At 49.2% G+C, this 15,809-nt stretch overlaps 1 protein-coding gene across 7 annotated transcripts in view; it reads right to left on the bottom strand.

The window, feature by feature from the left end:
• LOC121588414 (trithorax group protein osa) overlaps nt 1-15,008 on the bottom strand; it is a 125,708-nt gene extending 110,700 nt beyond the window's left edge. Inside the window, exons 1-2 of one of the 7 annotated variants that reach the window (XM_041906297.1) lie at nt 14,669-14,887; nt 13,776-13,967 (exon numbers count right to left, since the gene is read on the bottom strand). The gene's annotated coding sequence lies outside the window, so the exon portion shown is untranslated. The other 6 variants (XM_041906298.1, XM_041906299.1, XM_041906294.1 and 3 more) reach the window with 6 other exon arrangements.
• Nucleotides 15,009-15,809: the final 801 nt, after the last annotated feature.

Below are 15,809 nucleotides of genomic sequence, written 5' to 3'. Positions count from 1 at the left end.
CAGGCAGGCAAGGCAGGCAAGGAGAAACCGCGAACCGGAGCATATAAATTGAAACGCGCTTTCGAAAAGCAACAGGACGGACGGGCGGATTGGGACGAGGGGATTTTGTTTCGTTTGCTGCCCTTTGTGAATTCCAGCGGGTTTTGTTGTTTCGAACCAAAGTGGCCAACAAGTATTCGAACAGCATTTGCGCGCGATGCCAAGGAGTGGTTGGTTTTTGGGACCGTTGCTGCAGCATGCCGGCATGCTTCAAGATACACAAAACCATCCGGATAAGGAAGAGTACCAACAGCAACAACACACACACACACACACACACACACACACACACACACACACACACACACACACACACACACACACACACACACACACACACACACACACACACACACACACACACACACACTAACTCATCATCTTCACCCCGTTTGCCGTGTGTGTTTTGGCGTCTTCAAAACTCGAGCCGGCAGCCCTTCCCCAACAAAGCTGCCTCTCGAAAGGCTGCAGAGCACACCATCGCACGGCGGGCTGCAAAATTTGGGAAGTACGCACAACACGAAAAGCAGCAGCAGCAGCAGGCAAAAACAGAGAGACACTCTACCGCCAAAGCCAAAGTAGGCAGAGCACTCGCGCGGGAACCGCAAACACACACAGCACACCACAGGTCGGTCCGTGGTGGGTTCTCTTCGCGCCTGTCATCGTCTCATTTGCTTTGCTTCACGTTTGAATAATTTTGCGCAGCAGATGTGCACCACATATATCCTTCTCCCGTGTGCCGCCGGAGAATGGAATGATTTTCATATTTTGCTCATTTTTTGGACCACTCAAAAAAGTTGACTTTGTTCCACTCGGCTGGCCCCGTGCAGTGTACCTTCACCATCGCACAGCATCGTCGCCCCTGCATCATCATCATCATCAACCACCACTACCATTCTTCTTTCAAGCATGGCCAAAAACCGTGACAGAACGCGCTCTCCGGTACGAGCGATGGATGATGGTCAGCTTCTTCAAGACAACGGCACTCGCCGCCTTCTTCTTTATTTTTTTGCAAGCGCGACGCGCCGGTTTGAGTTTTTTGTTTTGTTGCTGGCCCAAGCCATGAGCGCTCCCTCTTGTAGCCTGTAGTTTGTTGTAGCCAGTTCCACCATGCCGGTGCTGCTGCTGCTGACGTGCAATGCGAAACGCGAAACCACGATACCGAAGAACAGGATAGGAAAATAAGAATAAAAAATCCAGCCAGAGCTCGCAAGAAAAGAGCACTTAGCCATTTTGCCTCAGCAGCGTGTTGTGTGCCTTCTTGGTGGTGTGTCTGTGTCTCTTGGAAGATAAACGAGCGATTGCACTCTGCCGCTGGTTGGACGGTTCGAGGTTGGACCGCAAGCTCGAAACAACAATCAGCCAAACCTGCGCCAAACTCTTCCCTCCCTCCCTTCAGGCCAGGTTTGGGAGGAAACGTTGGCAAATTGTGTCTCTTTTCTCTTCGCTGGCAAAAGAACGACCCGCTGCTGCTGCTGCTGCTGCTGGTGCCGGCTGGAACCAACCACATCCTGATGAACGTCGGAGCTCTGGCTCCCGCTCTTGCTGCAAAACGGTGGTCGCAAACGGTGAGCACGGAAGGACAAAAATAAACTTTGCCAGCATAACAAAAATGATGGAAAGCTTCAAAATTATACGCTGACACAGGAGGCATTAATTTCAAGACAAAAAAATTATTGAAAATTAATGTTTGTCAATATTATGCATTTTAATTCCAGCTAGTTCTGTCTGTCCAGCTGACATCCAAGCCTATCAGAGGTACAGGCAGGCCTTGACTGCCATTTCAATGCTCAGGATCATGGTCTTTAAGGCCTCATTCCAGTAGGTTTGAATTGAATATACACGGAGAATGATAATTCTCAGACATTTGTGCCGACTTGGTGCAGTTAAATGGACACGAGATGGCTACAGTTGCAGTTATCATGGCCATAATAACTGAAAACTAAAGCTGAAGAGAAGAGAGAGTTAAGGCATAAGGCATAAGGCCTGCACATTCAAGCATAAGAGAATCCGTATCAATTTTTCATCTTCTTTGCTTGAAATATTGCAATCTGCTTCATCTCAATCTTATTTTGTTACTGTGACGGAATAACATTATGAAGGAGGATTTACGCTTTACGCTCGAAAAATATGTCCATCCATCTGTGCTGAACCGACCCACGGTGCCATTGCTGCTGTCACAACCGTTGCCCCAAGTGTGGTATTTATTTTCTTGTCTCGTTTGGCGTTCTGTCAAGCGCGCGAAGCGAAGAAAAATATGTATCCGCGACCCGAGCGTCACCCACCCGACTCGAGAGTGCGGCCAGCTAGAAATGATCGAACGGAAAGAGAAAGAGAGAGAAAGAGAAAGAGAGAGAGAGAGAGAGAGAGAGAGAGAGAGAGAGAGAAAGAGAGCGCGGGAACGGGATTTCCGTTTCTTGTAGTTCCATCTATCCATCCTATCCACAGGGCCAACAACTCCACCACAAGCAAACGGTCCGGTTGGAGAGCCCCCCACGAAAGGAGGAAAGGGAGAAAGAAAAAGAACGCAACCGCAGAAGAACACAAACATAATGCATATAGAAACTGAACGCGCAACAAAAACAGCACAGCGTGCGAAGGGTGTGTAAAAGGCCAACAACAACAGCAAGGAACGAGAGAGAGAGAAAAAAACCCAACACAAAATGAAACAGGAACCCCACACAACAGCATCGATGTGCTTTCTCGATCGAAACACAACACCGACGGAACGAAACTGTGGGGGGAATGGGTGGGGGCTGTGCCCGGTTAACAACTCGCGCAACTTAATGGACCTTCGTCTCGCTTTCTGGCTTTGCCTCTCTTTCCAACACTCTCAGCGGAACGAGGAGCTTTAGCAGCGACGCCACAGCAAGAAACCGACAACAACCAAGCGAACAACAACAACCGGCCACAACCACCAGAGTAATCTCAGGCTATATTTTTCACCCATTCTTTGCGGTTCTCTTCGGACCTGACTGAGTGCTAAGGGGGTACTACACACTACACCACACCACGTACCAATCCCCAATCGAAATGAGCGTTTTCTGTGCCTCTTGCTGTGTTGTTGGGCAGGCCTCGCCAGGCAGCCCACATGCGGTACCAGCTCTGCTCGAGGAAAGAGGCATGAAGAACACCACTTTGCCATCATCTTTGAACGCTCCTTTGAAACCTTCTGGGTGCGAGTGGAGTAGGGAGTGGGCTTAGCCTTCGGTTCCATCATCACCACGCGGGCGAACAGAGCTGGGATAATGAAGATGAAGCGCAGAGGTGTAGAGGCCAGCTGAACCATCCAACCAGCGCTCCATACCCAAAAGCCAACACACATCGAAAGATCCGATCTGATCCGACCCGAGGCCCCAAAGAGGCCTGCGAATGCTGGGCCCAAAACGGGAGATGAAATAAATAAATGGGAAAAGGAAATGAACAGAGTGAGAAAAAGCGAGAAAGACACATAGAAAAAAAGAGTCATCCGGGGCTCCCAACAGCCCCAAAAGGGACTAACACATGGACTCGGGCGCACACACACGGATACACAAGGGGACTCTACAGCCATGCTTCTCCCGTTTTACCACAATCTTTCCCAACACGAGAAACATTCTTCAAGAACGAGATCGCGCTCCAAACGCGACCCCTGGCGGGTAAACGCTAAAGCAAGGGAACAACAATAAAAAATTGTATGAAAAAAGGCCCCTTCTTTGGGGCTGGCTTGCTGCAGTACCTATGGGGCCACCACTTCGGTTGAAGATCGCATCCATCTTCAACGGAGAGGTAAAAAATAAGATAACCTCCCCTTCCTCTCTATCACCCTACCTTCAATACCCAGGGGGAGGGGGGAATCTTAATCTGTGCTGAGATGACCGAACGTGCGCGCCAAGAAAAGGCCAAGATCTTGCATCTTCTCGTCTCAAGCAGGAGATCGCTCGAGTACGATAGTGTGTGAGCCTGCTCTCTGTGTGTCTCGGATTCCCTCCTAGCGCTCGGTCAACCTCAGAAAGAGAACGCGCAACTCCGCACAGCATCATGTGAACGCATTTCAATTTTTCTTCCAAGCTCAACGGCCAGGCCACGGCCCGGATATCGGACGGGGGGGGGGGGGGGGGGGGGGGGGGCGGTCCCCAATTGAGAACTCGAAAACAAATAATAATCCTCGCCACGAATATCTGGCACTGCTGCGAGCGAGATAGCCGCGTTGGGCCGTGGCCTTTAAAGCGGAGCCTTCCTCCAATGACGATAATTTAACGGCTTGACATTTTACGATACACCGGGCAGGCAACAGGCCTTTTTGTGAAGTCTCCCTGACGTTGCTGTGCGCTCTACATCTCTGCATCCAGGACCAGAGCGTGCTGGAGGTCGTCGGAATGGGGTGTTCGTTTGTTCGTTGAGGTCTTGATTTCCTAGGCAAGATATTTCACAGAGATTTCCTTAATGCGGATACATATGCAGATATTCAGAGTTTTCCAATTCTTGGTGATTGCAATTGCTGTGCGCTTAACGACTGACATAAGTTCCAATATTAACGAGGAGTTTGTCAACTCCAACGTTCAACTCCGAAAATCCATTAAATACTCAAGAGTTCCGCTTGATCTTGAACTTGCAGCGTGAGAGGCTCCTCTTCAAAGCGACTCTCCGATGTAATTATGCAATAAAAATGACGTTCCCACCAGCGCCCCAGTACCGGTAATAACAACACAGTTTACGTTAATGACGTGCCAGCGAACCTCATTATCAAGCGACGACCACTGGACGACCACAGAAGGAGGCGCAGAACAATAGCACAACCAACTCTCGGGCTTCACTTGGCACTTTGATGCGGTTGTCCCCAAATGTGTAGCCGACTGACTTGATAACTTGTCCTTTCCACGAAGCACTGTGTTCTTCAGCGAGCCACCACACAACAGCGAGAGCCTTACGTCACGACCAAGCGCGCTCGCTGCCGAAGGGAGAAGCAGTAAAAAACGACATTAACGGTTCCAGCGAAACGGAGAAGAAGTAAACGCGCGGCAACGGACTTCGCAATTTCAAGCAGCAGCAGCAGCAGAGGATTGCAAAAAAAGCGCCTTAAGCCGCCACACTCAAACTGCGTTGTGGAAGCAGCGGGCATTTTTGCGGCGCTCGGGTCGTGGCGCAAAAGCAAAGACACAGCCCGGACATCTTTTTATGATCGCGATGACGGATGACAGCAGCAGCAAAAAAACAAGACTGCACAGAGAACCGCACCGACACATTCGTGCACGGACAAAGTGGTAAAGTGCAGCCGGCGAATGAATTGTGGTGCCCGCCTGCCCTGCACACGGCTGTGCTCCTTTGCATGGTCTGAAACAATTTGCAAAATCATAAATCCAGGTCCATGGGAAGGTGCGAAAATGCTCGCCTTTTTCCTACTCCTCCTCCTCCTTCACAGTTTATTAATTTTCGATAATTTACCACACCTTCGCAAAACCACCGCTGCCGACAGGAAAGCGCCCGCGGCAGGATGTTTTAATCATCCGGGAAGAATGGTTTTAATGCCCTGAAGACGACGTAGCACAGTCGAAAAGAAGTAGCAAAAAGGTATGTACTTTGAACAGTGTTTAAAGCACACGTACCATATTCTCCATTTTGCTACTGTGGGTGTGGGTGTAAGTTAAAATTCTACTCGCTAGTGGAAGAGATGCACTGTGAGCAAGAAAAGAAGTAAAATGCGGCCCAACATTACGGTTCCGTTGCTGGAACCTCAAGCGTTGAAGGAGAGTGGGCAAAGAAGAGATGTGGCAACAAAAGGCACATTAAGTCAGACCTCCCAATAAAGCCCGGTTTGATTTATGGAACTCAAAAGCGCCCCCTTGGGGGACGCTTAAACGGAACTCCCGCCGAGCCAAGTAGCAACGCGTGGCCTTTAAAATGTATCAATTAGGCAGCAAGGCTGCAATGGGGAAGACGACCCAAACGGTAAAACTTGGCATAAAACCGTGCGGGTGCATCGGCAGATCAGCTGATTTTCGCCGTTCGCTTTAAACAGGGCAAACACCAGACGTTACAAGAACTGCCTCCGTGGGGACGATAGGTTACGCAATTCCTATATACCTGGAACCAGAAGGACGCTTCACATCCCGCCGGCAGCAAATGGTTCAGCCATTTATTTGTGCTCAGAAGCGTAGGCTTGCGGATGCGGAGACGTTCCGAGAAGTGCTAACGAAATGTTTCAATTCAACGATAAAATCGATGTAATCCTGTAGCATTCTGATGTAGCATATGAATTGTGCGCCATTAAAGGTACATTGAGGCCTTCTTCGTTATGCGTTCATCACGACAAATACAGCGTGCTGCAGCAGAGCGACCATTTTCAACCAACAATGCTCACAATTAGGTAGTTTAATGAATCTTAATCTAAATTTCCTTCCCCATGTACCACTACTTAATCTTCTGTCAAAAATAATCAAATTTACTTTACTGTTATTTGAAGCAGAAAAGAAAACCTGTCCTAATTTGCCAAATCCTAGACACAAACAAAAAACCTCCCGTAGGCCGCGAGCTGGTCTAGGGTATTAAAAAATTACCCGTGAAAAATGGCTAATTGCTAGTCACGTCGAATTTTCCTACCCATGCCTCCACCATTATACCGCCGGAGCCGATTGTGTCCCACTACTGCTCAAAGTCTCGCTTGTTCGCTCCAATTCCCTCCTTCCCAAACGTTTTAAACATTCATCCCTCGCACCGAACGGGGGCAAAGAATGGAAGCCACGAATAAGAGAGAGAGCCTCGCACAAAATAATGCCCGCCGAGAATCTGGACAGCAGCACCAGGCCGGCCGGCCGGGCAGGAACAACCACTACGTTCGTTTATCCAATCGTTTGCCTCTTTTGCTACATCCCGGACTTGCGCTGCGTATCGAAAGGAGCGGTGGTATATTGGGGGGAGGTAGTGAAGACCTCCACATCCATTTAATCAAGGTGCAGGCTCGGCAGCACAATTTGAAATATTGCCACCGCAGCGCGCGTACAAGCGAGGGGAAATGGGTTGGATGTTTCTGGCTCTGCGCGCGCCCTTACACTTTTTTTCCAGGACCGGCCCACAGTTAGGATATGATGATGCTGCCGCAGCGGCGGCGGTTGCTGGAAGATTTACTCGAGCATCAGCTCGAAAACTGACTTCGCGCGCTTTGACCTTCTGCAGCGATTTCTGCAGCGAAAGAGAGACCGCGCGCGCAAACACACCACACGATTGAAATCGCGCGCCTTCCTCCTTCACGGCCAACTCTGACGGACGTACGGACCGCTATACCGCCGGGAGTCTTTGGAGGGCTTTTGCTGCAGCTCCAGGAATAACCTTCCCATGGGGAGTTGAACTAAAAACAAAAAAAGAAAAAGATTACAATCACTCGCAATCTACGAACGAACCCAAACGAGCGAGCCGATGCGGCAGAAGGAGTAGCACAGCAGCGGCGGTGGCGGCGGCAGGTAAGCTCGTTCATTCCAGGGATGTCTTGTTTCTTGTTAGTGGAGCTACCAGCAGCAGCAGCAGCCCAGAGCGCGCGAAGATTGCTCTCCAATTCATCGAGGTGCGCGCCAAACCCGATTCGACCAGCGCGCGATCAGCTAAATTGACCATCCTTTCAGTTTCGTTACCGTGCCCCATCACCGCCTTGCTGTGATTGTGTATCCTGCCGGGTGGGACACGACGCTGTATCCTTGGATGCATATTTAGTTACACTACCAGTCCGCTTGTCCGCTGCTCAATGCTTCAAACTGCTGGCAAAGCAGAAGAGAGAGAGAGAGAGAGAGAGAGAGAAAGATTGGCGAAACGAACGTGGCGCGCGCGTTACATTCCTTAATCACGGGCGGGCGCTTCGCCATACAAGGCGCTCGAGATGGGCATTGAAGAACCTTTTTTCACTTCACTTCCATCCTCCCCAACCCGTGTGTATCGGGAATATCCCCTTCCGAAAGTCGTCTGGAGCGAAAAGGGTAACCATGTGCAAGATTGATTATCGATCGTAAACGCAACGAACGAAAACTCGCCGGCAAACACAGCTATACAAGAGCAGGCAGCAGTCGTCTCTTGCTCATTCTCTCTCTCTCTGTGTATTACACTTTGCATTTCGCAATATGATCCGTTGCACTTTTCCCTTTTCGAAAACGGCACCCGACCCCTCCCGACCCGAGCTCGAGTAAACCTCAGGGACGACTCGGCAAGGAGCCCCAAACACAGCGTACCGGACTCAGCGCGCTCGAGCGAGCGAAGAGGAGGGAGAGTTGCATGAGTTGAAATTGATTTTCAAATACACGCGCGCGAGATTGATGCGCAAGGAAAAGGGTGGTTTGGGGATACGGAAAAGCGCCCGCTTTATTAATTTGCTGCGAAAAACGGCGCGCTACTGATGCTCTTGGAGACTCTGCAGCTTCGGTTGTCTGCTCGGTAGCGTGTGGAGCAGTTTGGAGCAATACAGCTTTTGGTTTTGTAACATCTTTGTAACGCACCCCCAGCTCCAAAGCCAATCAGTGTTTGCAATCGTTAGAGATAGTTATAAAACAATACAATGCAATGATGTTTGAAGTGCTAAATGCTTTGGAAAACATTAACAACATTTAAGCAAGAGCAAACACACTGCATGCATAGCTGCGTTGTGCAGTGGCACACACACACATGGCATCATCTCGTTTGCTCGCCCCAAATCGCCGAATCTCAATACGCTGCCATGCTGGACGCCGTCGGAGCGGAGCGCGCGTGTAGGAGGAGGTGTGTTGATAATGTGTATTCTCGCTCGTTTCGGACGACTCTTCGGCAAAACCGGGACCTACCTCACTGCCGACGCGACGCTTCCAAACCTTTGCTGCACGAAACCACGGGAAATCAAAGAAGCAGACAAGTCCACGTGGCGTCCGTTGGGTAAAGAAGAAGCTAAGGGATCAAACCCGCACCGAAAAGTCGAACCCTTTGCCGGTGGTGGCGGCCCCTCCCCGAAGATACACATTCCCTTTTTCGTTCTCTCTCTCTCTCTCTCTCTTTCTCATACAATATGCATTGTATAATATCCCCCGAGTAGTGGCCGTTGTTTTCATCTTTAGCTGTGAGATGATTTGGGTTGTTTTTTTTTTGTTTTGTTTGTTGTTTCTTGCCCTTGGTTCGGCTTGCCCTTCTTTTGTTTTGCATTCGCCCCAATTAAGTCTTGATGGGGGACTGGTGGTTTGATGTTGATGCGGCCATGATTGCCGGTGATTGTGTAAGGACATTGTCGTTTGCTCTATTTATGGCTGTGCTGCAAATGAGAAGATTCTTAACCGCAATATTTTTTCCATAAAATTTCGTTAGTAACACTCATGGTTACAAGTTCTCGGGAAAACACTTTGGCACAAACATGGTGGGACAACTACACACACACCTTTATCGTCCTAAACCCTGCCCAAACACAAACCCATACCTGCTGTGGCTCAACACCATAATGAACTTCATGCCGGCCGGGTAGCACCAGCAGCAAAAGCAGCACATCATTACCGGCAGTTCCAAACCAAAGTGTGTGATGGTGGTCTGTTTGACGTTGCTTGGCGGCTTCTTTTTTTTTTGCTTGCTTGTGGTGTGTGCCCCACATGTCACCACATTCCTCGTTCCTTAAGGACAACCGCACGCTGAAACAGGGCGCACACACGTATCGTAACGCGAATGGCACAAAAAACCCCTCCTCCCCCTCCCCCATCACCACCACAGCCACCCCACGGTGTAAACATCAAAGGCGGCAACCAAAAAGGGCTCGTGGTGTAAAGCATGTAGTGTGCGAGAAGCGCAAGCGAGCGAAAGAACCAACGAAAAGAGGAAGAAAAAAAATGCCAAGAATACCAAGAAAGCGTCTCGACATTTTCCCTTTCGTTGTGCCGTGGGTGCCGACGTTAAGCTCGCTACTTCGGGAAGGGGAGAAGGAGGGAAGATGTGGTAGGGCTACACAATGTTGAATGGAGTCCAAAGGGAGGGCTCCACCCATTCACCACCACCTTTTTTTTTGTTCCGGAGCGTCCCCCGGCCATGGTTTTTCCGTGGCTTGACGGGTACAGCACGCGGGACAAAGCTTAGTTTCCTCCCGCAATTGTGAGCAACACTTTTCACTTTCCTTTGCATCCAATCATATAGAACCGGAGATGTGCGGGGGCGAAGTCGCAAAACACACCGAACCGTCCTCAATACCAATGACCACCAGTGTCATTCCTTGTGTGGGCAAAGGAAGATATGACACACATTCTAATGGTCACCAAACACTGGACGCACCAATTTCGCCGCCACGACGACGACAATGGAAAAACAGCCGACACACCCCCACCCCCGCAAAAACCATATCACACAAGTTCTTTATCGATGAAAACATCAACAGCGCAACACACAGTTGTGGTTGTTGTGTGTGTGTTTGTGTGTTTCAAGTGTAGGGCTCGGCGGTCGGAGTACGACACACCGGTAAGCAATCGCGTTATAAACAATCGCGTCCCTTTCCACCCACCACCACCCATCACCCATGGGAGGGGAACATGACAGACGTCGTCCATACGATACGCTACCTTTTGCTGTGTATGTGTGTGTGTGTGTTTCGAAAAGAGGTTTATTAGTCCGAACTACCGGTCGGTTCTCAGAGATGAACTGAACGTCAAACTCCGCCACAGCACAACAGCGATAGAACGAATATGCATGCTGCGTTTGTGTGCATGTGTGTATGTGTGTGTTTGGGGTTGTTTGATAAGGTACGACGACGATGACGACGACGGGTGTCATATGTCAATTGTTGTTATTTATTGCTCGCGAAAGCAGGGGTTCGAAGCCGGTTATCGCCAACGATCACCAAACCAGCCGTCTCCACCAACGGAATTGCAAATGCAACATACCATGCGCTTTCTCTCTCTCTCTCTCTCTCATTCTCTCTTTACGTGTGTTGTGAAATGTACGGATATTTCATATCCCTTTCCCCGCCCAGCATTCTCATCCATCAAATAATACGCAACAGGAACGTTCTTATCGGATGACGAGGATGGGGGTTTTGACGTGCGAACGAGCGTCGGTCCCGCTCAAAGAATGGCGGGAAAAAAGTGCTTCCGATGCTGGGGATGGGTATGCGCTACATCCCCTCCCCCCGCCACAAGCCCCCATATCTCATCGTCAAAACAAAGTGCCAATGCACCGTGTGTACAAGAGCGGCGCTGTGCACGTACACGTAAGTGTGGTTTTGTAAACAACGGAGGCTGCAAAATAATTAAGAAGATTTAGATAATTTTGTTAAAAAAACCGACACACAACAAACGCTGTGTATTCACAACCTGTATATTAATAGGAATAAAACCAAAATGTTAAACGAAATTGCCCTCCACCAGTTACGCATTCAGCTGCTGCTGCTGCTGCTGCTGGAAATGTGCTCCCCAATCAGAGGGTGGCGGCGGAGGGTTAAGAAAGGAAGTAAACATTAAAGACAACACACCAGCAGCGCCGCCGCCACCACCACCTACAATCAATTACTCCATTAATAGCCCGCTATAAATAAACCTCGATGCGAAACCGGTTCCATTATGCACTCACCCGGCCACCAATGCCGAACCGAACCGAATCGAGCAACACACAGGAAGGCTGATTGAGGGATTTACTATGACACACCATCGTTTGATTTTGCAGATTGCATAATTACACGCTCCACAGTTTAATCCGCAGCAATGTTTTGGTTATGCACTCTTAATGCTGGAAAAAAGCAGTTTTTTACTTTTTTTCTTCTTTTTACTAGATGCATACAGTCGTTAATCTTACTTTGGGCTGGAAGTTTGAATTGATTTTCAAAAAATAACTTATTAATTTTATACACACATTCGCTCTCTCTCTCTATCTCGGCAACATTGAATAGAAACCTGCAGCAGAATGAGTATATAACAATGGCGTGGAGAAATGACGAACATTTGTGCTTGAAAAAACAAAACAAGACAGCTTAATTACAATTTTGGCGCCATCGCCACTTAATGCAATACATTATAAATTTATGAAATATAAGGTCTAGTGTTAACCAAACCATAACATACATCATCGCGGCCATGGCAGCCAAACGATTTGAGCAGAGTAGGCGGCGGCTAGCAACTGTGCACCGTGTTCCATTAGTGGTTCAGCTCACTGCTTGGATGGGTGTGAGCCAACCATGCTCATCCGGTTGGAAATGGGATGCATTTTTAGGTGAAAAGTTACGGAGTACTTCCAAGATAACATAAATGCCGTATTCTGTAGACCTTCGCGTATTCCAAAAGGATGCACACATTGGTTCGTCCCATAACCATTGTGGTTCAATGCTCACTTCTCATCCTTCTTGCTCTTCTACATCGCTCTACCGCTATAGTTAAGTAATTAATATCATGCCACCAATTTCCATGAAAGTGGTCACATCGAAAGCTCGAAAAAATGAACGCTAAAACAAACGAAATTGATGCTGCCCCTATTGCATTCTCACTTGATGACGCAGTGCTCATGTTTTGCTGCACATCCAAGCCAGACCCTGAACTGCACACCATCGCACGGCATCCATCGAGGCAACAAAGAACAACAAACTGGATGTTTGCACTTCGGAGGCCGAACAATGTGGTGGGGTAAATTAACTTAATAACGAATTAAACACATCAAAATTTGTTCCACTAACCTCTCTCTGTAAAACACAGGCCGCACGTCGCGACGGGGGAGCCTCTCTTCTAGTCCCACCATTTGCTGGACACGGATATGGTGATGGATGCTGTCGATATGGGAACGGAAGGATCCGAATTGCAGTGGGCTCGTCAAGCTGGGAAGAAGGCACGATCTGTTTGACGTGCTGTGGCCCTCTGCCGACCTGCTGGGAGACCCTGTTGGCGGAATTCGCTTCGATTTCAATTCCCCCGGTTCAGTGCAGATAAGATCCGAGCAGTCCGCTGGCACTTCCGGCAGGCTAGTGCGTGCCATGGCGTGTGTGGAAAGTACACCTTAAGACCCCAACGGAAGTGAAATGGAACGATGGGGTAGCATTTCCCACGACGTCAATGGGGCGACATCCACAGCAGCAGCAGCAGCACCACCACCACTACGCTGCTCTGTAAGCCGGTTTCGGTTTCCTTTCGATGCAAACATTTGTATATGTGTATGTGTGTATGTGTGTGCGTACCCTGTCTACCCCGCACCGAATCGTTCCTCGTCATTAACAGCTTCCCGGCTTGATTATTCTTGATTGCTTTCTTGCTTCCTTGCGTTCACCTTTCTGTTGGGTCCACGTTCTTTGCGCTTTTCCGACCTAGCATTCGAAGGGAAATTGTTTCAGTTTGCAGAAACACACCACTTTGCACTGAGCACCTTCTCTACACGACTCGTCACACATTGGTCACGTTTTACTCTCACACACACAAACACAGGCACAGTACTTTTGGGGGCCGGAAATGGGGACTGGCCTCACAAAAAGTGACCACAGGGCACATTGATGGCCCGATACCACCAAAAAAAAAAATCCCTTCCTAACCGAACGAACGGTACACCACACTACAAAATCTAGGAAAAATGTCGCAGCCTGCCGTGATCTGTACGGAAATATATCTCCGGTGCGCGTGTGCCCCAAGACGAAGCAGGCCGCACAGCACCACCAGGCGCTTACACGCACACACACACACACACACACACACATACACACATGTACCGGGGAGTACAGGAGAGCGAGGGGCGGCGGCCAGCATTTAATGTCCGTGGTACACAACACGATCACAAAAAAACGGCCACTTTTCTCCGGTTTACGCCATTACCGTGTGGACCGTGTCGTGGCCACACCGTGGTCGCTGTCCTCTCCCCAGGCAGGTGTGTCCGTCTTGGCTTCCGTACCGCGGTTTAAACCAACGCTCTACCAATGCCCCTGTGCACCGTGCAGGGAAACCCGAGCGTCTTTCTCTCTTTGTTGGGAATAATACTTGGATTTTTTCCGACTTCGACCGTACAAGCTGCAACGAGAGGTGGGGAAACGTTTGTGAACAGATTAGGCTTTTGCTCTTTCTTTTCTTTTTTTCTTTTTGTTTTTTTTTCACTCCACATTTACACTGGCCGCTGCGCTCGACTATGGCTGACGCACTTTCACGATGCAGAAGCTCAGTATCATCGCCGCTTGGCTACATCACCATCATCATCATCATCATCATGATCATCATCATCATCTCCATATTGCCGTACGAATGACGACCGCGACCAAAGCGATGATGATGATGATGACGACGACGACGACGGCAACGACGATGATGATGATGATGATGATGGGTGCACAAAAAAGGTTCCGAGGGTGTTTCGTACTGTTTCCGCTTAGTGTGCTGCTGCTGCTGCTGGTCACACGGATGCTGCTGCTGACGCCGTCATGCCAATTTTTGCAGAATTTCCTTCCACTGCACGGCACGGGCAAGGCGAAAAGCATTTGGTACGGGCACACAACGCCGCCATCGACGGACACAGCACACACACACACACATACACGCACGCACGCACGCACACAAACACGTCGAGGTAAAAGGTGTCTACTCGGTTGCCCTCAGCAGCAGCAGCAGTAGCACCAGCTTAGAGAGGAGGAGGATAATCGATCCAAGCCGACGACGACAACGACGACGACGACGACGGAAAGATTCCGTCCCGTTTTTTTCGGGGATGTTTTACTTACATTCAAAAACCTCCGGGGAAGCTAAAACTAACAGCGAATCGATGCACGCGATGGTTACGCCGATCCGGGACCGTCTTTTGCGGCCCGTCAACGTACGGAAAGCGGTCCAAATTTGCCCGAAACGACCGAAAGGAAATCTCCGCGTTCGCGTTTTTCGCTTGGTCTGCGCTTCTCTCTGGCTGCTTGGTTGCTTGTGCTTCGATTTGAACAATTTTCGGAACGTACACACGCACACACTCACCGCTGGTGACGCTGTTCGTATACCTTTCTGCCGACGCGTACGCACGCACACACAACACACACACCGATACGTCCAGCGCGCGTACTGTTCTGTTGCGTTCTGTCACACATTCAGCGGTGCGCTATGCATCGATCTCGCTCCCGCACGCCACTGCACGCACACTATAAAGGCGTGTACGGTCCGTTTTCGAAACTGCTCGAACGGTTGCTCGAAAATGACGGCTCGGGCTTCGAACTGGATGATTTTGGGCCCCTTTTCGAGCACATTTCTGACACATCCCGCGGCGCTGTGGCGCATAGCTTTCTTACCCCCGCGACCCACGGATTATGATGTGAGGGGTAGGAATGCTCTCGAATGGACCGTTTTTTTAGACGCGACAAGTTTCGCGGTGAAAAAGCAATAATGAAACATGCTCGTTTTTATTTTGTCATTTTCTATAAAATGTTACTCAAATGTGTTTATTACATCATATCGCTCCTAATCGCTAGGTATTATGATTCGTTTAATTGTAGTAGTAAAATTAAAAATAAAAGAAAACAGAAAGTAAACGCTCGCTACAACGCCACTCAACAGTTCTTGCCCCCTCCATCGCTAACAGGGCGGCTTTCTCCTTCATCAATTCAGTAGTAGTAATAATAGTTCTTGTGTGATTTTGCTGTTCCTTCCCTGCTAGAATTCCTCCTGACCCTCTTTGCGACGCTCCTTTGAAGCATAAATGATGTTAAAACAGCCCCGCGTACACGAATGACAACAGGCACAACAGTCAAGGCGTTTGAATCACATCAGCACAACGGAAAACACGTGTGTACATAACAGTTTAAAAAAATGAAGCATGTGAGCGAAAATCAACTCGCCTTGACTCTCTCTCTCTCGCCAGCTTTGCAAGCACTTTCTTCTTTA

The sequence above is a fragment of the Anopheles merus genome, chromosome 2R, assembly GCF_017562075.2.
Source record: "Anopheles merus strain MAF chromosome 2R, AmerM5.1, whole genome shotgun sequence".
NCBI classification, from domain to species: Eukaryota; Metazoa; Arthropoda; class Insecta; order Diptera; family Culicidae; genus Anopheles; species Anopheles merus.
Note: the sequence above shows the minus strand (reverse complement) of the source record. Positions and strands in the feature narration are given on the sequence as shown.